Raw genomic sequence first — 25,191 nt, 5'->3', positions numbered from 1 at the left:
CACACGATGTAACCTATGCCAACATAATAGCACAGGCGCGCAAGGGGGAGCCGGCGGCGTGTGCCGGCGCCCGGGTGGCCGAGGTGCGGTATTGTGACGGTGTTACGGGAAGGAGCGCCCGTAGTCAAGCCCCGGGGATGTAGCCATATCGGTGAACCTCATTAACAAATCTTGGTGTCGTGCTCGTGTGATTGCTTGGTCCTCGGATGATCGACGGTATGCCTCGGATTTATTCTAACAGCCTTGACGTTGTCGGCCTCGATGTCGAGCTGCCTTTGCCAAGCCGCCTCCTTCATGTCGATCTTCCTCCTCTTGGCCGCCTCCTCCATCTCAAGTTCTTTGTTTGAAAGTCTAGGTATTGCTTCATTTGCTCCTCTTTGCTTTGCCGCTTCTTCTCGTCCCTCACATCTTTTTGGGACATCATGCCATGCAAAGTGTCATGCAATGCCATGGATGAGGCATCACGTATGCCATCAACCTTGGAGTTGGTCTTGCCCCTCAGCCTCTTCAAGGCCTCGCCATCTCCACCTCCGGCGTACTTGGTCGTCTTTAGTCCTCTCCTCCTTTGTAGTTCACAGTATTGGTCCTTGAACTTAGGGCAATTGTTGATAATCGTCCAACAACGCGTAAGAGTGAATGGCTTGTCATTGTGCCGGACCTTGAATGCCTCCAAAGATTGAAATGCCTAAATCACATGATCAACAACAAGTGAACATGCAAACATATACACGGTCGAAGTGTCATGGCCGTAGCAAGGAAAGGGCTAGGAAGAGGAGATCATACCATGTCCCCAACGCCGAGACCACTCACGGGCCATGCTTCAACGCTCTCAAATGTGGCGCAATACTTGTTGCACTCTTGTTGGATGAACAACCATCTCTTTTGAATCGATCCAATGCCACGGTTGCTTGTAAATTGGTAGGGCTCAAACATCTTCCTTTTATGGAATGTTTTGTGGACTCCCGTCCAAAAAATAATGCCCTTTTGTTGCGCGTCGGTCCTCGGATCTTGGCTAATCTCCATCCAAGCTTGGCAAATCAACTTGTCCTCATCTTGTGTGTATGAACCTATGCGAATGCTCTTCCTCTTCTTTTGTGCTTTCGCTCTTTGGGTGAGCTCGTCGATGAACAATGGCTCGCCACTAATATCAACGTCATTGCGTTCTTCTTCATCACCTTCGACATAGATGTCATCGTCTTCATGCCACGAGTCACCATGGTCGTAGTCAGCACGGTCGTCGGCCTCTTCATCGGGCACGTACTCGGCGCGGCCATCCTGACTTTGGGTCTCCTCGGGGTCGTAGGAACAGCCATGCCCACCCTCGAAGATCACGTCCTCCATGTACTGGTTGTAGAAGGGGTCGTCGACCGTTGGCGTTGGGGTTGGCATTCCGTCAAACAAGACGCGGGGGGCCGGCATGGTGCCCGTGCCTGCTTTCTTTGCATTTCGACGGACGGCCGCCCGCCGCTGCTGGAACCAGGCGTGACGTTGAGGTCGATGATGGTCGCGGGGCGCGGTGTGGACGGCGTGAACAAGCCCACGTCCGGCGACGCCGAGAAACGGGTCTGGTCGTTGTGCCTTGGCGGAGGAAAGCCGGGCGACATGGGCGCGGTGCGCGACGTCGGCGACTGGCAGTGCGTAGGCCGAGCGACCGACGAGCCTGTGCTCGCCGGGCCGACAGCCGCTGCAGGGAACCCGGCCGGACGGCCCATGCCAAGCATGAGGATGGCGTGCGCTTTGTTGACGAGGTCCTCCTTCTCGTCGGCAGCGGCCTTGCGCCGCGCGGCCTCCAGCTCCTCGCGTTGGGCGGCGAACTTGGTCGCGGCGGCATTGACCTTGACGGCCGCTCTCCGTTCCCTCCTCTTCGCCGATTCCGCGTCCAACTTGGCGATCTCCTCCGGCGTGCACTCCAACCGCGGCTTCCTTGGCGCCTTCTTCTTCACCTTTGCGGGCGGGTCGACGGCCAGGCCGCCGGAACTCGGCGGGGCGTCGGCCATGGCCGGGGGAGAGGGGGGCGGCGGGAGGGACGTGGAAGGGTTTGGGGGAAATGGCGGCAAATGGCGGCAAATGGGCGTGGGGGGTTTTGGTTTCTCCCGCCGACAGGCGGACCAGGGGAGGACAAGCGCGCGCGTCCCGCCCGTCCGCGTGCTGTCCGTTTCACCCCAAAACCGGCGCAAATTTGGGACGAGGATGGGTCGAAAGCGGATACAAAGCGGACAAAAGTCCGTTTGCGCCCGCGCGCTGGGCCGTCTCATTTGTCCCTTTTACCCCAAACGGATGGGGACAGACAGGATAGGGTCGCGCGGTGGAGTTGGCCTAACGTCCCGTCCTGGTCGGCCGCCTTGGGAGCCGTATGATCATGGGAGCACCTATTTTCCGCGTAGGTTGGCAAATAGACACCAATCATGCATTTTGGGCCAGCCCATGTGTGGGAATTGCACCCGTTTTTCTTTTCATTTTCATTTTTTACTTTGTATTTTGGTTTTTTATTCCAATTTGTACTAATTTGAGAACTGTTCACAAATATCATATTTGATAAAATGTTTGGGATTCCAACAACTGGTCATGAATCAATTTTTAAAAAAAATCAAAAGAATGTTCATGAATTGGAAAAAAACCTTTGAAATTTAAACAAAACCCAAATACAAAAAAACGTTGTGAATACAATTTTTTTGCCAAGTACAAATAAAGTTCGCCAATACAAAAATGGTTCATGCATTCAAAAACAGTTCATGAATTAAAAAAGGGTTCATGATTTCAAGAGATGTTGCTGAAATCATAAAATGTTCGTGAATAAATTAAAATTTGGGATCCATTTTTTTATGAATTAAAAAACATGTTCAGAAATTTATAAAAAATGTTAATAAATTCAGAAAAAATTGTGTTTTTAAATAAAAAAAATGTCCATAAATTTCAGAAAATCTTATGGAATTTTTTCATGAATTTAAAAACTGCTCCTGTATTTCATAAAAACATGTACTTCCTCCGTCCCAAAATAAGTGACTTAACCTTAGTACAACTTTGTACTAAAGTTAGTATAAAGTTGAGACACTTATTTTGAGACGGAGGGAGTATTTGAGAAAAAAGTTTATGAATTTAAATGTAAAAGCCGGATTGGGCCAAGCCATACAAAGGACAAGCGTGCGGTAGGTCACTATTCAGTGACCTATGTGCGAAATAGGTATCGCCTTCCCACGTGGTCGCTCGATGTTCACCCTTATTATCACATCATGTGCGTGAACAGTGAAACAAGAGGCCTGACATATCTCATTTTGTTACATCGGCATAGCCTCCCCGCCCCCATGTCTAGTCGTCACCCCACTCGTAGTATCGGTGTAGCCCTTCGACTAGTAGAAATTTTGGCCACACAAGTTGTCGTCATCGTCACAACATTCGTTTGTCACCGTCACATCACCTTTGGTAGTCGATGGCGCAACACTTTTGCTTGCACGTCGTCTCGACGTTCTTGACTGTGTGGCAACATCATCGTCGGCTACTCCCATATTGCCGACAGATGATGGGAGCATCTTTGGTCGACTCGCAGGACCAAAGCATGCTCTGCGTTCCCAATATCTAATAATACAAGTTTTTTATTTGAAAAAGGGATTTTTTTATTAACTCATAATGAAGCATCAGAGGATACAAAACATAATTGGCATACACTTTATCTCTGCATAGTTAGGATGCACACAACCAACATTAATACACAGGGAGTGGATCATGTAGGTAAATAGCAAAGTAATAGAAGACTTAATTATGCTATGCATAGGCGGATGGAAAACAAAAAGGCAAGAAGAAAAAAAGAGCGACATTGAATTTCGTCGAGCTGTTGTAGCCACACAAAAAATTATGTAAGCGCATATGGTCGAGGTGTGATATCCATGAGAACTAAAAACCATACGCACAACAAGCAATATAGCCAGTCACGGAGCCACTGACCATATAGGAGAAAATCACCAGCACCGAAATTCCACCTTGGAGATAAACCGGCAATCCCACACTTCCATCGCCAGTGTCTGTCAGTGGTAAAACTCAGACAATACACCACGTGATGTCACTGTCCCGCCGAGGCTGTGATTATCACCGGCAAATTGCATCAAGGTGGTTTTCATTGCCGATGCGGCCAATGCCATGGAGGTTCCGGTGTTTTGTTCCTGCTAACCCACAACTTTCGAGGTTGTGATCCGTTGGTCATGCGAATACCATGGGTAGATTGTGTCGTTGGATTCTTTCAAGTGGGACTTGGTTGCTTTATGCCTGTGCTCCAGCATGATTCGCTTGAAATTGACCAAGAGAAAAAAGACAAGAGAAGTTGTTGAATGATGAAAATGACAAAGCTTTTGTATCTTGAAGTAACGAAAAGAGAGTTTTCTAGTGATGGGAGCACATCATGTTTTATCTCTAGTTGGAAGTGGAAGGCATAGATTCCAAGAATTACATGAGCTCCATACCATCAAGAGGTAGTTTATCATGTGTCAAGTATCACATTATGCTTGTAAAGTAGATGGTAAACATGAGAGTTCTGTACGGTCTATTGACCTGTCCAAAGTTTGTTTCAATGAATATAAAATTTCAGTTGTTTCTGTCGACAACATAATATGAACACCTAGACACAACCACAACAAACTATCAATACCTCTACCCCCCCCCCCCCCCCCCCCCCAAAAAAAAAGAAAACCTCTTCCCACTATCTGTTTGCTCATACATGAGCTCTATGTAGAAGACATGCGTGGGCAGAATCTTCCCCTCGCCGGTGACAAAGGAAACAGCAACACCGCTCTTGGAAATTTTTGTAGGTTCCCTAGTGGGGGGTTATTACCGGGCACACTGTCACAAGCATAAAGTTAGAATTCAATCATAGAAATATACGATGAACAAACAAAATGGAAAGAGTATGCTTTCTTAGCGGAGGATGCAAGGGGATGATGATAAAAAAACTATATTAAAAAACTTGTCAAATACTCCCTCCGTTTTTATTTACTCTGCACATTAGCTTTGACTCAAGTAAAACTTTATAAACTTGTACCAAATATGTACAGTTTTTTTAACATCCATATTGTCAATTCAATACCATCAGAATCATCATTAAATATATTTTCACGTCATTACATTTGTTACTGTTAAGGTTTATAGTATTTTCTACATATTTGATCAAACTTTAGAAAGTTTGACTTAGGTAAACGCTATATGAGGAGTAAATAAAGATGGATGGAGTAGTATGAAATAATCTGAAAAACATGGACCTTATTTTGAGAAAAAATGAACTGAGAAATCATTACGAAGTAGAAAAATAAAAAAAATATAATATAATTTTTGTGGAAGAAAATTTGAATAAACAAATATTTTCGAAATATGAGACACACTTGGGCCAATCCTTTAATTGCTTCTAATGTTTCTCTTTTTGATGAGAAATGGAAAAGGTATGTTTCTTTAAGAACTGGGCCAAATGCATGTTGATATTTTCATTTCCCAACTTGGAATATGATAGTTCAGTTCTTTTTTGTTGTCAAAAATCCTCTCCGCTTTCTCTATTTTGGTCCAACATGGCGATTAGTTTTGCTCTATATTCAGCTAGGCCCTGTGACTCTCATTTTTAGCGTGTGCTCATGGAGTAAAAGACTTGCTATTTGGGGTGCAGAAGGAAACAAAATGCAATTGTAAAGATTCAATGATCCCGTAAACAATTCCCCCTTTCTACCTCCATTGCGACCATATAATTTTAAAGATTTAATTTAATGGCATTGAAATATTTACATTGAACAGCAAAATCCACATGTTTTTCCTAGCACAAGCGGATGGCGGATGTTTTGTGTTCAACTTCGTTGTTAGAAGATTGAGCCATGGCAAGACTGTACAACTTATTGAATTAAGTAACTACAAACATAAAAGTTAGCTCTAATGTCTTGTGAGATTTTTAAGTAACCTAAGATCACAATCTGCTTGTGCTAGGAACATCAAGATGTGGGTTTGTACTCGGTGAAGCTCACAAATGTTTCAGTCTATCATACGTAAAAATAGTACTCCTACAAACAAAAATAAATAACACATATATTTAGCATGTCCAGTTGACAACAACTAAACTTGTTTATAGCAAACCGTAATAAAAGATAGGGTTAATTATCCTTTTGCCCTCAGTGGTGTCAATGTACTCAATTTTGCCCTCAGATGCGAATTGTGCTCAGTTTTGCCCCTAGTCCGTGCGCACCGACTCGTTCCGTGAACTCTACCGTCTCCGTCAAGTCAACCTTTTGACTCAGCCCTTACAGGTGGGACCAGGCGGCAGAGACGGCCAATTTTATTCAGACCGTTGCACGCATGGCTTGTGGGACCCAGCAGAGAGCCGTTGAGCAGAGAGCGGTTGGCGGGTGTGCTATATAAGCGGGCGACAGTGGCGGTGACCACGGCGACAGAGAGCACCGCAGTGACCACTGCGAGAGAGAGAGCACGGCGGCTGGAAGCTAGCTGTGGAGGGCGCAGCGGTGGGAAGCTAGCAGTGGAGGGCGCGGCGGCGTTGAGATCCCCTTCGGCTCCGAGCTCCATGTCTTCTTCAAGCTCCCGCGCCACCTCGCGGATGCAGAGCCGGGCGCGTGTGGACATGCCTGTCTTCGTCTATCCGCGGTGCCGGGCGGGTGTTGATCGGAGGGTTTCTCAGACACCGAGGAACCAGAATCGTCCGTTCTATGTGTGCAGCGAGAATGGGGTAAGAATCGGGGCAATTGCACCATTTTCGTGGTCGAGATCTTTGAGCAATGGGTTGATCTGTTTGGTGTTCATGCAAGTGACATGCTTCTTTCTTTGGGTCGATGCTCTGGCCAAGACTCTGATGAATGAACTGCAAGAAGAGCATGAAGAATGGTTGCGCATGCTGCCACGAACGGCAGTGGCCGCACCACGAGCTCCGGAAGAAGAGATGGAGGGCGAAGCACGCACTGACAGAGAGCTAGCTGTTAAGCTTAGGATGTTGAAGAAGAAGGTTAGGAAGCTTGAAGATCAAGCACTACCAATACCCATTTGCAAATACTTTTGGGCATTTGTAGGTATGATAATCGCACTGGTTGTAATGTTGAAAATGTATGGAAATTGATGAATTATGGAGGAATTTGTAATCTTGAAATTGTTTGAGAAATTCACCTAGTTTAAATGTTGGTTAAAGTTGTTTAAATGTTGAAACAAAAAGAGAAGAAGGGACCAACATTTAAATATGTTGGAAAAAAAAGAAGAAATTAGGAATTCAGAAACTTTTGATCAATGAAATGCAGCTCTCTGCTCTGCCTTTCTGTCCAAAAAAAGGTTGCTCTTGGGCCAAATTCAGAGCGTAGAACCAAGTGCAGGCTAGACTAATGGGCCAACTGCATCCGATTAGGCCCATTCGGGGGTTCTCTTGCGTATTTTTCTGTTTTCTATTCTGATTTAATTTAGGCAGTAAATCATAATGCTGAAACTTTTTGTGGAAGCTAATTGAATTATTCCGGAGCCAAACAATTAGGGTTAGAAATTTTTTGAAGCTGTTAATTAATCCAATTCAAATACACCGTGATTTAAATCAAAGACCAAAATGTCATGGAAAATGTGCCTCAGCTCTGGTAGAGGTTTACGCCAGGTGCCAAAATAAATGAACATTTTTTAAGGGCATTACATTGAGAAAAACATAATTTTTCTAAAAAATGAAGGGTGAAAAATGCACAAAAAATTGGTGCGGCTGGGGACTCGAACCCAGGACCGCGTGGGTTTGTGGTGTTTAGGGCTGCGCTGGTAACTACTAGGACAAATGGCAAGACTTTGACATGGGTAGGGAAGGAAGGTATACATAGTGAGACTGTGAATTTTTTTAAAAAAAATAGTGAGACCGTGAATGTTTGCACACGCGTGAGAGTGGTTTTCCTTTGTTTTGCACTTAAATTTTGGAGGGTTGGAAGGTTGAAAATGTATGTTGCACTACCACATGATTTTGGTCAGAGTGACACTTGGTTTAGGATTAGAGTGGCACTTGGTTTAGGATTTAAAGGGAATAAATTTGCATGTTAGTTCATGACTTTTTGTTTGAATGAAACCGAGGGCTTCTCACCCCCTCCGATTTTCATTAATGAAAACCACAAGTTCTCGAACTTCATGACATGTTTAGGGAAGAAATGATATGTTTGGGCACAGACATTTTTTAACACACATAATAAACCCTAATAACTTAGATAAGGTGAAACACACCGTACCATTACAATAACTTAGATAAGTTCACGGACACATGACGAAACATGACACGACACGACATGACATAGAAAAGCAACAAAATAAAAAACGAAACATGACGAGCTTGACTCCGGGCTTGAACATCTTCATCTTGACCTCCTTCTTCCACCTTGGCCGCGCGCGCCCCTTCAACACCGTCTTCATCTTCACACCTCCTCCTCCTCGTCGTAGGGAAGGGAGTGCATCTGGCCTAGAGCGGGGAAGATGCGCTCGTAGTTGGTGTAGATGTTGTAGACGGTGAAGAAGATGGCCTCGCAGCCGCACCAAAAGACTTGGCCGAGGAGCTCGCGCGCGTCAAACGGGTTGGTGAAGGTGACCGTGAGCAGTAGGAGGATGCCGCCGCGGTCACGAACCTCGTTGAGGGTGAACATCCTCGGCGAGCCCCGTGGGAGGTGGGCATAGCCGGCTCTGAGGAAGGCGCGGGTGAGTTCGACGGAACCCCTCCACCTTGAAATAGCCCACACACGGAGCTCCCTCTCCACGAGCACGCCCGGTGGGTAGCGCAGCTCCGGCACGACAGGCGGACGATTGAAGGTCGGCCCGTTGAACTGCATCTTCACTTGGTCTCGCTTGGGGAGGGCTCGGTCGCTTGGGTGTTTGAAGTTGGAGAGGATCAGATCTGGCTTGTGGGTGGGAGAGGAAGAGAGGCACCCCATTTATAGGCCTGTGGGTGGGAGAGGAAGAGAGAAAGGATGAGAACGGTGTGTGTGTGAATCCGGACGCGTGTGTGTATCCGTTACGTTTTGCACACTTAAATTTTTGCACGAAAACGATGCATGGGGCGCGTGCGTGCATCTGAATCACTACATAGCTCTTTGACCGGGCGGTGCATGTGAATCGCTGCCCTGAACCACTGCCCTGAACCACCTAGCTCGCATCGCTAGCCTAGCTCGCCTAGCGCGCCTCCCTCGCCTCGCTCGCATGCATGCACGTCGCCGCCTCCCACGCATGCAAACCCACGTCGCCGCTTCCATGCATGCAAGGCCTGGAAAGGCTGAGAAGGGCTATTTACTACGGTCTCAGGCCTAGACAACGAGACGGCCCAACGGTCCATCCAGCGCGCCCGGTATTTGTTAAAAAAACAATTTTCCAGCCAATCAGATTGCATCTCGCGGATCGCCCCCCTCCTCCCCGCAGATTCCTTCTAGAAGGGTTAGATCGACGGCCCTTGATCGCCGCTAGGGTTAGATGAACGGTCCTTGTTCAGCGCTAGGGTTAGCGGGGTTTGGGAGGGGTTTGGAGCAGTCAAAGCTATGTTTGACCAGATTTCAAACGAGCATAATAAATTAAATAAAAATCAGAAAAATAAAAAACCTGCGCACATAGTCTTCTTATGTCATATACTAACGATTTAAGTTGATAAACAATCTTTACATACATTTAAATGATAAGTTCATGTGTATTGTATGATATCTCGAGTATCTCAAACTCTCTTGTATGAAGTGAAGAGAAGTGTTTTGGGGAAATGAACATGAAAATTTCAAAAAACTCACCACAGCTTCATTTTGGAGTGACTAAGAAGGATCCATGCTTAGTTTTTCATTTTGATGTTTTACACTTGTTTAAATCTTGGTCAAAGTTAAGTTTGACCAGAATTCAAATGAGCAAAACAAATTAAAAAAATCAAAAAATGGAAAAACCAGCGCACATAGTCTGTACATATAGAATATATGTATAGGAAAGTTATTTGGCTGATTTAGACAAGGTCGAAAAAAACCTTGCTTAGAAATGAGGCCGTTTACCCTACCTTTGGACCCCTCTTTTTAGCACATTTTTCATGAAAATTTCAAAAACCTCACCACAACTTCATTTTGGATTGACTAAGAAGTATTCAGGCTTAGTTTTTCATTTTGATGTTTTAGACTTGTTTAAATCTTGGTCAAAGTTAGGTTTGACCAGAATTTAAATGAGCAAAACAAAATTCAAAAAAATCAAAAAAAGGAAAAACCATGTGCTCATTCAAACATCATCCAACAGATATTTAAACATCATGTCAAACATACTTCTAACATAGGTCCAACATCATCCAACAGAAATACAATATGTCAAGTGAGAAATGTTTCATAATACAACATCATCCCTTATTCATAATGTTTCATAATTATTCATAGATAGCGTTGGGGCTTCTGTCTGTTCCTTGAGCTTCTTACCATCACTTTGCTCCTCGTGCACCTTGTGCTCATTGTTTCTTCTCTTCTTCTCTTGGTTGTCGGTACCTTGCGCGTCTTCTTCAAACCTATCATAGAGTTGTGCAAAACATAAATGGTAATGAGATCATGTCAAGTGATAGATGTACAGTAGTATTTGACCCTTGCAAGATTTACATACGTAGTAGAACTCACAACAATAGAAGGTTGGTCACCATTTGGAGCCTCACTTGGATCATCATTTGGAGCCTCACTTGGATCACCATGATCACCATTTAGAGCCTCACTTGGATCACCATTTGGAGCCTCACTTGAATCATTATTTGGAGGATATTTTGGATCATCGTCAAAATCATGCGGCTGTTGACCATCATCATTTGGAACCTCGTCAAAATCCACATCTGATTCAACCGGCTGTTGACCATCATTTTTATCATCTGTTGAGGCAACCGGCTGCTGACCAACATTTTCAACGAAGCCTTCATCGAAACTCTCTCCGAACGCTGGATCTACTGTGTTATCACAATACTTATCAAAATGACCAGACCCACCACACCTTGTGCACTTACGCTTCCTCGCTCCAAGTCCAGCTCCTTCGCTGCGAGGTCTGATTCGACTCTTCCTTGGTCTACCTGCTGCTCTCTTCAGAATTGGAGCGCAAAGCTTGAATCTGAAGGAAATATGCCCTAGAGGCAATAATAAAGTTATTATTTATTTCCTTATTTCATGATAAATGTTTATTATTCATGCTAGAATTGTATTAACCGGAAACATAATACATGTGTGAATACATAGACAAACATAGTGTCACTAGTATGCCTCTACTTGACTAGCTCGTTAATCAAAGATGGTTATGTTTCCTAACCATAGACAAAGAGTTGTTATTTGATTAACGGGATCACATCATTAGGAGAATGATGTGATTGACTTGACCCATTCCGTTAGCTTAGCACTCGATCGTTTAGTATGTTGCTATTGCTTTCTTCATGACTTATACATGTTCCTATGACTATGAGATTATGCAACTCCCGTTTACCGGAGGAACACTTTGTGTGCTACCAAACGTCACAACATAACTGGGTGATTATAAAGGAGCTCTACAGGTATCTCCAAAGGTACATGTTGAGTTGGCGTATTTCGAGATTAGGATTTGTCACTCCGATTGTCGGAGAGGTATCTCTGGGCCCTCTCGGTAATGCACATCACATAAGCCTTGCAAGCATTGCAACTAATGAGTTAGTTGCGAGATGATGTATTACAGAACGAGTAAAGAGACTTTCCGGTAACGAGATTGAACTAGGTATTGAGATACCGACGATCGAATCTCGGGCAAGTAACATACCGATGACAAAGGGAACAACGTATGTTGTTATGCGGTCTGACCGATAAAGATCTTCGTAGAATATGTAGGAGCCAATATGAGCATCCAGGTTCCGCTATTGGTTATTGACCGGAGACGTGTCTCGGCCATGTCTACATTGTTCTCGAACCCGTAAGGTCCGCACGCTTAAGGTTTCGATGACAATTATATTATGAGTTTATGAGTTTTGATGTACTGAAGGAGTTCGGAGTCCCGGATGAGATCGGGGACATGACGAGGAGTCTCAAAATGGTCGAGACGTAAAGATCGATATATTGGACGACTATATTCGGACATCGGAAAGGTTCCAAGTGGTTCGGGTATTTTTCGGAGTACCGGGGAGTTACGGGAATACGGGAGAAGAAGTATATGGGCCTTATTGGGCTTTAGGGGAGAGGGAGAGGTAGGCCGCGCCCCCCCCCCATTGACTAGTCCGAATTGGACTAGAGGGAGGGGCGGCGCCCCCTCCTTCCTTCTCTTCCCTCTTCCCCTTCCTTGTCTCCTACTCCTACTACATGGAAGGACTCCTAGTTGGACTAGGAAAGGGGGAATCCTACTCCCGGTGAGAGTAGGACTCCCCTAGGGCGCGCCATAGAGAGGGCCGGCCCTCCCCTCCTCCACTCCTTTATATACGGGGGCAGGGGGCACCCCATAGACACATAAGTTGATCCACGTGATCGTTTTCTTAGCTGTGTGCGGTGCCCCCTTCCACCATACTCCTCGATAATATTGTAGCGGTGCTTAGGTGAAGCCCTGCGACGGTAGAACATCAAGATCTTCACCACGCCGTCGTGCTGACGGAACTCTTCCCCGACACTTTGCTGGATCGGAGTCCGGGGATCGTCATCGAGCTGAACGTGTGCTAAAACTCGGAGGTGACGTAGTTTCGGTGCTTGATCGGTCGGGCTGTGAAGACGTACGACTACATCAACCGCGTTGTCATAACGCTTCCGCCGTCGGTCTACGAGGGTACGTAGATCACACTCTCCCCTCTCGTTGCTATACATCACCATGATCTTGCGTGTGCGTAGGAAATTTTTTGAAATTACTACGTTCCCCAACAGTGGCATTCAAGCCTAGGTTTTATGCATTGATGTTATATGCACGAGTAGAACACAAGTGAGTTGTGGGCGATATAAGTCATACTGCTTACCAGCATGTCATACTTTGGTTCGGCGGTATTGTTGGATGAAGCGGCCTGGACCGACATTACGCGTACGCTTACGCGAGACTGGTTCTACCGACGTGCTTTGCACACAGGTGGCTGGCGGGTGTCAGTTTCTCCAACTTTAGTTGAACCGAGTGTGGCTACGCCCGGTCCTTGCGAAGGTTAAAACAGCACCAACTTGACAAACTATCGTTGTGGTTTTGATGCGTAGGTAAGAACGGTTCTTGCTAAGCCCGTAGCAGCCACGTAAAACTTGCAACAACAAAGTAGAGGACGTCTAACTTGTTTTTGCAGGGCATGTTGTGATGTGATATGGTCAAGACATGATGAGATATAAGTTGTTGTATAAGATGATCATGTTTTGTTGAAGTTATCGGCAACTGGCAGAAGCCTTATGGTCGTCTCTCTATTGCATAAGATGCAAGTGCCCAATAATTGCTTTACTTTATCGCTATGCGATAGCAATAGTTGCAAGAGCAATTGTTGGCGAGACGACCATGTGACGACACATTGATATAGATCAAGATGATGAAGATCATGGTGTCATGCTGGTGACGATATAGATCATGACAGTACTTTGGAGATGGAGATCAAAGACGCAAGATGATGATGGCCATATCATGTCACATATTTTGATTGCATATGATGTTTATCTTTTATGCATCTTATCTTGCTTTGATTGACGGTGGCATTTTAAGATGATCTCTCACTAATTATCAAGAAGTGTTCTCCCTGAGTATGCACCGTCGCGAAAGTTCTTCATGCTGAGACACCACGTGATGATCGGGTGTGATAGGCTCTACATTCAAATACAACGGGTGCAAAACAGTTGCACACGCGGAATACTCAGGTTATACTTGACGAGCCAAGCATATACAGATATGGCCTCGGAACACGGAGACCGAAAGGTCGAGCGTGAATCATATAGTAGATATGATCAACATAGTGATGTTCACCAATGAAACTACTCCATCTCACGTGATGATCGGAAATGGTTTAGTTAATTTGGATCGCGTGATCACTTAGAGGATTAGAGGGATGTCTATCTAAGTGGGAGTTCTTAAGTAATATGATTAAATTGAACTTAAATTTGTCATGAACTTAGTCATGATAGTATTTTGCAAATTATGTTGTAGATCAATAGCTCGCGTTGTTGCTTCCCTGTGTTTATTTTGATATGTTCCTAGAGAAAAACTATGTTGAAAGATGTTAGTAGCAATGATGCGGATTGGATCCGTGATCTGAGGATTATCCTCATTGCTGCACAGAAGAATTATGTCATTGATGCACCGCTAGGTGACCAACCTATTGCAGGAGCAAATGCAGATGTTATGAACGTTTGGCTAGCTCAATATGATGACTACTTGATAGTTTAGTGCACCATACTTAATGGCTTAGAATCGGGACTTCAAAGACGTTTTGAACGTCATGGATCATATGAGATGTTCCAGGAGTTGAAGTTAATATTTCAAGCAAATACCCGAGTTGAGAGATATGAAGTCTCCAACAAGTTCTATAGCTAAAAGATGGAGGAGAATAGCTCAAGCAGTGAGCATGTGCTCAGATTGTCTGGGTACTACAATCGCTTGAATAAAGTGGGAGTTAATCTTTCAGATAAAATAGTGATTGACAGAATTCTCTAGTCACCATCACCAAGTTAGTAGAACTTCGTGATGAACTATAATATGCAAGGGATAACAGAAACAATTCCCAAGCTCTTCGTGATGCTGAAATCAACGAAGGTAGAAATCAAGAAAAACATCAAGTGTTGATGATTGACGAGACCACTAGTTTCAAGAAAAGGGCAAAAGGAAGAAGGGGAACTTCAAGAAGAACGGCAAGCAAGTTGCTACTCAAGTGAAGAAGCCCAAGTCTGATCCTAAGCCTGAGACTAAGTGCTTCTACTGTAAAGGGACTGGTCACTGGAAGTGGAACTGCCCCAAGTATTTGGCGGATAAGAAGGATGGCAAAGTGAACATAAGTATATTTGATATACATGTTATTGATGTGTACTTTACTAGTGTTTATAAAAACCCCTCAGTATTTGATACTAGTTCAGTTACTATGATTAGTAATTTGAATCGGGAGTTGCAGAATGAACAAAGACTAGTTAAGGGTGAGGTGACGATGTGTGTTGGAAGTAGTTCCAAGATTGATATGATCATCATCTCACACTCCCTATACTTTCGGGATTAGTGTTTAACCTAAATAAGTGTTATTTGGTGTTTGCGTTGAGCATGAATATGATATGATCATGTTTATTGCAATACGATTATTCATTTAAGTTGGAGAACAATTGTTGTTCTGTTTACATGAATAAAACCTTATATGGTTACACACCCAATGAAAATGGTTCATTGGATCTCGATCGTAGTAATACACATATTCATAATATTGAAGCCAAAAGATGCAAAGTTAATAATGATAGTGCAACTTGTTTGTGGCACTGCCGTTTAGGTCATATTGGTGTAAAGCGCATGAAGAAACCCCATGCTGATGGACTTTTGGAATCACTTGATTATGAATCAGTTGATGCTTGCGAACCATGCTTCATGGGCAAGATGACTAAGACTCCGTTCTCCGGAACATTGGAGCGAGCAACAGATTTGTTGGAAATCATACATACTGATGTATGTGGTCCGATGAATATTGAGGCTCACGGCAGGTATCATTATTTTCTGATCTTCACAAATGATTTGAGAAGATATGAATATATCTACTTGATGAAACACAAGTCTGAAACATTTGAAAAGTTTAAAGAATTTCAGAGTGAAGTGGAGAATCATTGTAACAAAAATAAAAGTTTCTACGATATGATCGCAGAAGTAAAATATTTGAGTTACGAGTTTGGCCTTCAGTTAAAAACAATGTGAAATAGTTTCACTACTCACGCCACCTGGAACACCACAGTGTAATGGTGTGTCCGAATGTCATAACCGTACTTTATTAGATATGGTACGATCTATGATGTCTCTTACCGATCTACCACTATCATTTTGGGGTTATGCATTAGAGACAGCTGCATTCACATTAAATAGGGCACCATCTAAATCTGTTGAGACGACACCGTATGAACTGTGGTTTGGCAAGAAACCTAAGCTGTCGTTTCTTAAAGTTTGGGACTGCAATGCTTATGTGAAAAAGTTTCAAAATGATAAGCTCGAACCCAAATCGGAGAAGTAAATCTTCATAGGATACCCAAAAGAAAATGTTGGGTACACATTCTATCACAGATCTGAAGGCAAGTTATTCATTGCTGAGAATGGATCCTTTCTAGAGAAGGAGTTTCTCTCAAAAGAAGTGAGTGGGAGGAAAGTAGAACTTGATGAGGTAACTGTACCTGCTCCCTTATTGGAAAGTAGTTCATCACAGAAATCTGTTCCTGTGACTACTACACCGATTAGTGAGGAAGCTAATGATGATGATCATGTAACTTCAGATCAAGTTACTACCGAACCTCGTAGGTAAACCAGAGTGAGATCCGCACCAGAGTGGTACGGTAATCCTTTTCTAGAGGTCATGTTACTTGACCATGACGAGCCTACGAACTATAAGGAAGCCATGATGAGCCCAGATTCCACGAAATGGCTTGAGGCCATGAAACCTGAGATGAGATCCATGTATCAGAACAAAGTATGGACTTTGATTGACTTGCCCAAAGATCGGTGAGCCATTGAGAGTAAATGGATCTTCAAGAGGAAGACGGACGCTGATAGTAGTGTTACTATCTACAAAGCTAGAATTGTCGCAAAAAGTTTTTCGACAAGTTCAAGGTGTTGACTACGATGAGAGTTTCTCACCCGTATTTATGCTTAAGTCTGTCCGAATCATGTTAGCAATTGCCGCATTTTATGAAATCTGGCAAATGGATAAACAAAACTGCATTCCTTAATGGATTTATTAAAGAAGAGTTGTATATGATGCAACCAGAAGGTTTTGTCAATCCTGAAGGTACTAACAAAATATGCAAGCTCCATCGATCCATCTATGGACTGATGCAAGCATCTCGGGGTTGGAATATACGCTTTGATAAGTTGATCAAAGCATATAGTTTTATACAGACTTGCGGTGAAGCCTGTATTTACAAGAAAGTGAGTGGGAGCACTACAGCATTTCTGATAAGTATATGTGAAAGACATATTGTTGATCGGAGATAATGTAGAATTATTCTGCAAAGTATAAAGGAATATTTGAAAGGAGTTTTTCAAAGAAAGACCTCGGTGAAGCTGCTTACATATTGAGCATCAAGATCTATAGAGATAGATCAAGATGCTTGATAAGTTTTTCAATAAGTACATACCTTGACAAGATTTTGAAGTAGTTCAAAATGGAACAGTCAAAGAAGAAGTTCTTGCCTGTGTTACAAGGTGTGAAATTGAGTAAGACTCAAAACCCGACCACGACAGAAGATAGAAAGAGAATGCAAGTCATTCCCTATGCCTCAACCATAGGTTCTATAAAGTATGCCATGCTGTGTACCAGAACTATTGTATACCTTACACTGTTTTTGGCAAGGGAGTACAATAGTGATCTAGGAGTAGATCACTGGACAGTGGTCAAAATTATCCTTAGTGGAATAAGGATATGTTTCTCGATTATGGACATGACAAAAAGGTTCATCGTAAAGGGTTACGTCGATGCAAATTTTGACACTGATATAGATGACTTTAAGTCTCAATCTGGATACATATTGAAAGTGGGAGCAATTAGCTATAGTAGCTTCGTGCAGAGCATTGTTGACATAGAAATTTGCAAAATACATACGGATCTGAATATGGCAGACCTGTTGACTAAACTTCTCTCACAGGCAAAACATGATCACACCTTAGTACTCCTTGGGTGTTAATCACATAGCGATGTGAACTAGATTATTGACTCTAGTAAACCCTTTGAGTGTTGGTCACATAATGATGTGAACTATTGGTGTTAAATCGCATGGCAATGTGAACTAGATTATTGACTCTAGTGCAAGTGGGAGACTGAATGAAATATGCCCTAGAGGCAATAATAAAGTTATTATTTATTTCCTTATTTCATGATAAATGTTTATTATTCATGCTAGAATTGTATTAACCGGAAACATAATACATGTGTGAATACATAGACAAACAGAGTGTCACTAGTATGCCTCTACTTGACTAGCTCGTTAATCAAAGATGGTTATGTTTCCTAACCATAGACAAAGAGTTGTTATTTGATTAACGGGATCACATCATTAGGAGAATGATGTGATTGACTTGACCCATTCCGTTAGCTTAGCACTTGATCGTTTAGTATGTTGCTATTGCTTTCTTCATGACTTATACATGTTCCTATGACTATGAGATTATGCAACTCCCGTTTATCGGAGGAACACTTTGTGTGCTACCAAACGTCACAACGTAACCGGGTGATTATAAAGGAGCTCTACAGGTGTCTCCAAAGGTACATGTTGAGTTGGCGTATTTCGAGATTAGGATTTGTCACTCCGATTGTCGGAGAGGTATCTCTGGGCCCTCTCGGTAATGCACATCACATAAGCCTTGCAAGCATTGCAACTAATGAGTTAGTTGCGAGATGATGTATTACAGAACGAGTAAAGAGACTTTCCGGTAACGAGATTGAACTAGGTATTGAGATACCGACGATCGAATCTCGGGCAAGTAACATACCGATGACAAAGGGAACAACATATGTTGTTATGCGGTCTGACCGATAAAGATCTTCGTAGAATATGTAGGAGCCAATATGAGCATCCAGGTTCCGCTATTGGTTATTGACCGGAGACGTGTCTCGGCCATGTCTACATTGTTCTCGAACCCGTAAGGTCCGCACGCTTAAGGTTTCGATGACAATTATATTATGAGTTTATGAGTTTTGATGTATCGAAGGAGTTCGGAGTCCCGGATGAGATCGGGGACATGAAGAGGAGTCTCAAAATGGTCGAGACGTAAAGATCGATATATTGGACGACTATATTTGGACATCGGAAAGGTTCCAAGTGGTTCGGGTATTTTTCGGAGTACCGGGGAGTTACGGGAATACGGGAGAAGAAGTATATGGGCCTTATTGGGCTTTAGGGGAGAGGGAGAGGCAGGCCGTGCGCCCCCCCCCATTAAATAGTCCGAATTGGACTAGGGGGAGGGGCGGCGCCCCCTCGTTCCTTCTCTTCCCTCTTTCCCTTCCTGGTCTCCTACTCCTACTACATGGAAGGACTCCTAGTTGGACTAGGAAAGGGGGAATCCTACTCCCGGTGGGAGTAGGACTCCCCTAGGGCGCGCCATAGAGAGGGTCGGCCCTCCCCTCCTCCACTCCAGGGAGCACCCCATAGACACACAAGTTGATCCACGTGATCGTTTTCTTAGTCGTGTGCGGTGCCCCCTTCCACCATACTCCTCGATAATATTGTAGCGGTGCTTAGGCGAAGCCCTGCGACGGTAGAACATCAAGATCGTCACCACGCCGTCGTGCTGACGGAACTCTTTCCCGACACTTTGCTGGATCGGAGTCCGGGGATCGTCATCGAGCTGAACGTGTGCTAAAACTCGAAGGTGCCGTAGTTTCGGTGCTTGATCGGTCGGGCCGTGAAGACGTACGACTACATCAACCGCGTTGTCATAATGCTTCCGCTGTCGGTCTACGAGGGTACGTAGATCACACTCTCCCCTCTCGTTGCTATACATCACCATGATCTTGCGTGTGCGTAGGAAATTTTTTAAAATTACTATGTTCCCCAACAGAATCCAGGGTACACCATGTCCCATTGTTGTTTTCCCTCCATAGCAGGCAAGGCATAAGAATATGTAGCTTTGAACCTTGCAACAGAGTAGTAATCATGCACATACTGTTGTATGTTCCTGCTGGACCTGGGAGAGAAGTGATGAAAAACAAGGCATGAATGCATGGCAACCCAGTTATCTGCCATTGCCTACAACTGCAAGTTCTAGCTTCTAAATCCACCGGATATCTCCATTCCCTCTTCTCTTTATCCTAATATGATATCTCTGCTGTGATACCCGAGCAAAGAGTCATGTTCATTTCCAAGCATGTTGTCTTTTGCTTCAGTTCATTCATCACGACAGGGATGATAATGTGGCCCATGAATTTTGCCTCGGCTATTCCTGCATGATAATGAAATTTCTGCATGTATTCTATCCTTATCCTGTCAAGCAAATCCACCACATAATGACCCTTTAGTTTCCGGATCGTTGAGTTGAAAGACTCTGCTAGGTTATTGTGCACATAGTCAACTTTGCTCACTTCACTGAATTGGCTTCTCGCCCATAACTTGGAGTGGTGTGTTTCCAAGTATTCTTTCACTTTGGGATTCATGTATAACTGTCTCAAGTGGTAGTTGTGCTTCTTCACACTGCATGTCAAAGATGCTGGCCATAAATTATCGGTATACACCTTTCCTTTGAATTTCTTCATGAAATTTGCAGCAAGGTGACGCATGCATTCCCTATGCTCTACTCCAGGGAACACATTGTCCACGGCCACTTCTAAACCTTTGCAGGCATCTGTATGAATGACCAACCCATTGGGATGTGCAATAGCCCGGCGGAGATTATGCAAAAACCAAGTCCAGCTCTCCTCAGACTCTGTCTCCAGCAAACCATAGGCAACTGGAAATACAAAACTATGTGCATCAGCTGCACAAGCTGCTACTAACTGTCCTTTAAACCTCCCTGTGAGAAAAGTGGCATCAATAGCCAAATAAGGCCTGCAGCTTGCCAAAAAACCCCGGCGACAAGCCTCAAAGCAGACAAAAACCCTCCTAAAGCATTCCTTGGTCTTTGTCACTCCCCTGAATGTGTACTCCACGGTGTGGTGATCAATATCTACAATACTACCTGGGCTTGTCCTCTCCACTTCACCTTTGAATGAATACAACAATTGAAAACTTCCCTGCCAGTTACCATAAATAGAATCCATAGCATGTTGTTTACCATTGAACAACCTCATATATGGTAAATCTATCTTGAACTTATCTTTGATGTTCTTCTGCAATTCCGTTGGACCCACTTGCTGGTTTTCTTTCACTCACTTCTTTACTTCTTCTGCCACCCATCTTGACTTGGCTCTACTGATTGTATCCTTCCTAAGGGTTGATTCCTGTCATGTGTGCTTAACAGGGTTCACTTTGACCTGAACATTAGTGCTATTCCGCATTTTAGATGCAAGCAGCCTCCATGGACAACCTTCAGTCGGACAGTGTACTCTGTAACGTACTTGATCGCTCTTGTCAACTTTGAAAGTACATTCTACCTTGATGCAGTATGTCACAAGTGCATTTCTACACTCATTCATGGAAGCAAAAACTGTACCTTCTTCCATATGAGGGTTCAAAGGGTCCCATTCAACAGCTGCAAGGTCTTCGTCCTCACCCATCGCGTCATCATCCACACAGACTGCATTGTGAGCCTCATCTTGGTTTTCAGTTCGAGGTGCCCGTCGTAAATTCCGAATAACATCAGAATATAGCTTCTCTTCATCAACCCCAGAATTGTAGCCATCAGGCTCCACTTCAAGGGGGACCCTACTGCTGTTGCCCACACTTGTCGAGCCACCACGTCGCCGTGCACCAACTGAACTGTTCTGGCTAGAGATGCCATTACGACGACTTGGTTCTCCCCGAGATGTTGCACCCGCCATCCTAAGTCCAAATGCCTGCTCAAGCACATCAACTTGCAGCCTCACATGAAAATTATCTTTCTCTTTATGCCTAACAAACATGATAGCTAGCTCTTCATCATTACTAACTGTCACCCAATTCTTTTCCCCATCATAGTATTTATATACCACTTCATGAAGCAAACCCCAAAGATATTGGCTACAAATTACCTCCCCAAATTGTCTGAAACTCCAATTACTAGCCATTGGCAACCGATAATCAAAACCTCCTTGGTATTTCTTCTTATCCTTTGCATCGAACATGTACCGGTCCCTTCTAATGTGCACCATGAAAGCAAACGCAACTCCATCCTAACCGGCGAAAAACAGAGACGCAATCAGCACACTAATTGGGCAAACCTACTCGAATCGAGTGTTCAAATGCACAACTAAGCTCAATCTAAACAAGAGGCGAGACTTACCCCTCGAGAACCCAGTCGTGGACGCGGCGGATCTCCGGCCCGATGCCTGCCTCGCCAAATACTCTGGGGTCGCCGCTGCTCACCATTTCGCCCTAGGGTTCTTCCTCCTAATTCAAATAGCTCCAGCAGCCCCCCCCCCATCTTTGAGCGCTCCGGCCGGGCGCACGGAAGGAGGCCGCGCCGTGGATCGAGCAGGTGGCGGGCGCCCCACCCGTGGCGTCGCAGGAAGGTGGTGGGCGTCACAGGTAGCCGTGGAGCGTAGGCGCAGGGAGGTAGTGGCGGAGCAGGCCGTGCAGCTGGTGGCGGGGCAGGTGCTGGCCGCGGCGCAGGTGGCGGCGGCGGCGGCGCAGGACAGCCGACCGGGCGAATGGGTGTGAGCTAGAATGATTTGGGGATTTAGTTGCACGGGCCTACATGTCAGCTCCGGACCCACGTCCATGCGGTCCCACGTGTAAGCTCCGGACCCACAACCACTAACGCCGGCAGACGGAATGGACTCAAATATGGCTGTTTGGCCTCGTCATAGTTACTGTGCTCGGACTAGGGGCAAAACTGAGAACAATTCGCATCTGAGGGCAAAATTGAGCACATGAACACCACTGAGGGCAAAAGGATAATTAACCCTAAAAGATACTCCCTCCATCCCAAAATAAGTGTCTTTTATACTAATCAAAGACACTTATTTTGGGACAGGGGAGTAGTTGAGATCTCAGTTCTGTGAATTACAATACATTCGGATGATCAGCCATTGAACAAATAATAATGTAGAAATCTCACTGCAAAATCGAATCAACAAAACACCGGCTATTGCCGTGCGGGTGTGCATGCGTTTGAGAAAGGCACAGTTTTTCATCGGAACATTATTTACATATACATTATTTCATTAGCTTAGGTACCTACGCATGCTCTTGATGTCAAGGATCTTCTCATACTCTTCGAGATCTTCATCATCACCAGTATCATAATCATCAACATCATATCTAAGGGAGTCCATATAATAATCAAAGTAAACCTCGGCTAATTCTGGATCAGACCGCCAACAAGGACGATATCCACAGGCAGGGGAATAGGGATGGTAGTAAGTACAACCAGCCAAGTACCCATAGTCATCATAATTGTCGCTCTTGTACTCACGATCATCCATGTTGATCCGAGCAAGCTTCACTTGTAGCCTGTCATCAATGGCAATAGGTTTGCACTCTCGCATGTTGAGGTACTCTAGGTCGTGGCAGTTGTCAAGAATGGCTACCAGTCCTTCACTATGGAAGGTATGGCCGACAAGATGTAAGGTACGTAGCTTGTGCATACTTGCAGCCGCAAATGCTACCGCGTTACCATTTGCGAAGTACATTCCCGCGACATGTCTGAAGTGCTTTAGAAGGGGCATGCTCTAGCAACAAGTTCAAACACCCTCATGCTATGTATACTTGAACAGTGGGAAATCTCGAGCTCCTCAAGCAGGGGTAACATCTTGATCGCCTTTTCAAATCCTTGATCGGAGACAGATGAGCTAATGAGATGAAGGCTCTTTAGCAAGGGTGCCCTGCAAGGTAACATGAGATACGAATAATGATTCGAATAATTAAGTATGCAATTTCTGGTTCGAAAAAATTCAAGTAGACCACTAATTCAAAATTGACAGATCGACCTTTCCTAGTTCAAATAAATTTGTAACAATTCTCAGAAAATGGTGATAACTGAAGGGAGCAAGAAAGAAGAACCCTGTTTGTGGTACGGTTTGTAGAAAACCTAGGAACAGGACACAGTTAGCAGATGATTTATAGTACTAAGGTTCAGGGTTTAGGATAGAACGAAATGTTACTGCTCGGCGAGGATGAGGAGGATGTCGTCGTTGACGCGCTCGCACAGGAAGGCCTCGCACTGGCCGGCGCCGAGCCGCAGGGCCTTCCGCACCATGGTCTCGAGGCTCCACTCGCGGCAGAACGGCGGGACGAACCACAGGCCGCCGCGCAGGTCGATGCGGCGCCACAGCTCCGGCTCCTCCCGGGCGGCGCGGCGCCAGGAGCGGCACACGCCCGCCACGCCGCCGATCAGCAGCTCGGCCTGGTCCAGCCTGTGGAGGATGCACGAGATCAAGTCCTGGTGCAGCTCCGCCCAGTCCCTCTCCGGCGGCGCCCTTTTCTTGGAATACCGGCTTCGCTGTGATGCCCTCGCTAGCGGCGCCATCGCGATCGCGATCGCGCAGGGCGCCGTTAACGACGACTGAGCTGGCCTCGCGCAGTCGCACTGGCTTCGATCGATCATTTTATAGTGCGCGCGCGCGCGGTAGGTCGGCTGCTCGTTAGCGTGACCCCGTCACGGCCCGTTTGTGATGGGATGGGCCCACATGTTGAGCTCTCGACTGGGTTTTTTCGAGAGAGCAATTGTCAAAAAAAAACTAGTTATTTGCTCAAAATAAACCTGGTTAGTATTTTCTTGTGATCCTGATGCAATTCCAATGAACATAGTTATAGATCAATAAAGGTCGTGGCCGTTTTGTTCTAAAAAACAAATGAAAAAAAATACCCTTGCGAGAGAACTCCGGGGGTCATAATTTTTATTTCTTTTATGATGAAAAGGAGGATTACCCCGTCTTTCACATCAATTGATGCACACAACCATTTGGGTCATTTTTGATTCTTTGAGAGCAAGCCAAGGGATGCCTCTATCCGCCGCCACATGTCGCGTGCTGCACTCCCACTAAATTTCATTTTTTCTTTTCGTACATGTTTTTTGGGTTTTAGATGGGTTTTCTTTTCACCTTTTTTGTTTTCTCTAGGTTTTGGAGAAAAAATAGTGAACTCTTTTGTGCGCGGAAAAAGATTGTGCTTCCATGAGATGCAGAGATATTGATTTGCGTCTTGTGAATGCATAGATTTGCTTCTCCGACGAAAAAATTGTGCTTCCATAAGAAGCACAGATTTGCTTTCGCGAGAAGTATGGTTGTGCTTCTCCAGAAAAAAAAAAGTGCTACCACACGAATCACAATTTTGATTTCACGAAAAGTACAATTGCGCTTCTTGGAAAGGTAAACAGATTGTGCTTCCATGAAAAGCACATATTTACTTCTCATGGAGGCATAGATTTGCTTCTGTGGGAAGTACATCTCTGTGCTTCTCGAAAAGGTAAAAAAGAAAATGAGATTTGTGCTTCTCGTGGAGGCACAGATTTACTTCCGCAAGAAGTACAAAAAGGGAA

At 44.6% G+C, this 25,191-nt stretch overlaps 1 pseudogene across 1 annotated transcript; it reads right to left on the bottom strand.

The window, feature by feature from the left end:
• Nucleotides 1-22,800: 22,800 nt before the first annotated feature.
• Nucleotides 22,801-24,218, bottom strand: LOC147963927 (F-box protein SKIP19-like; annotated as a pseudogene). Its single transcript, XR_015608437.1, has 2 exons — nucleotides 23,816-24,218; nucleotides 22,801-23,536 (listed from the first exon to the last, which is right to left on the bottom strand). The product of XR_015608437.1 is annotated as an F-box protein SKIP19-like (transcript).
• Between the last annotated feature and the right edge of the window lie 973 nt (nucleotides 24,219-25,191).

This window comes from Triticum urartu, chromosome 6A (genome assembly GCF_056163025.1).
Source record: "Triticum urartu cultivar PI428250 chromosome 6A, HENAU_Tu73, whole genome shotgun sequence".
In the NCBI taxonomy this organism is placed as follows: Eukaryota; Viridiplantae; Streptophyta; class Magnoliopsida; order Poales; family Poaceae; genus Triticum; species Triticum urartu.
Note: the sequence above shows the minus strand (reverse complement) of the source record. Positions and strands in the feature narration are given on the sequence as shown.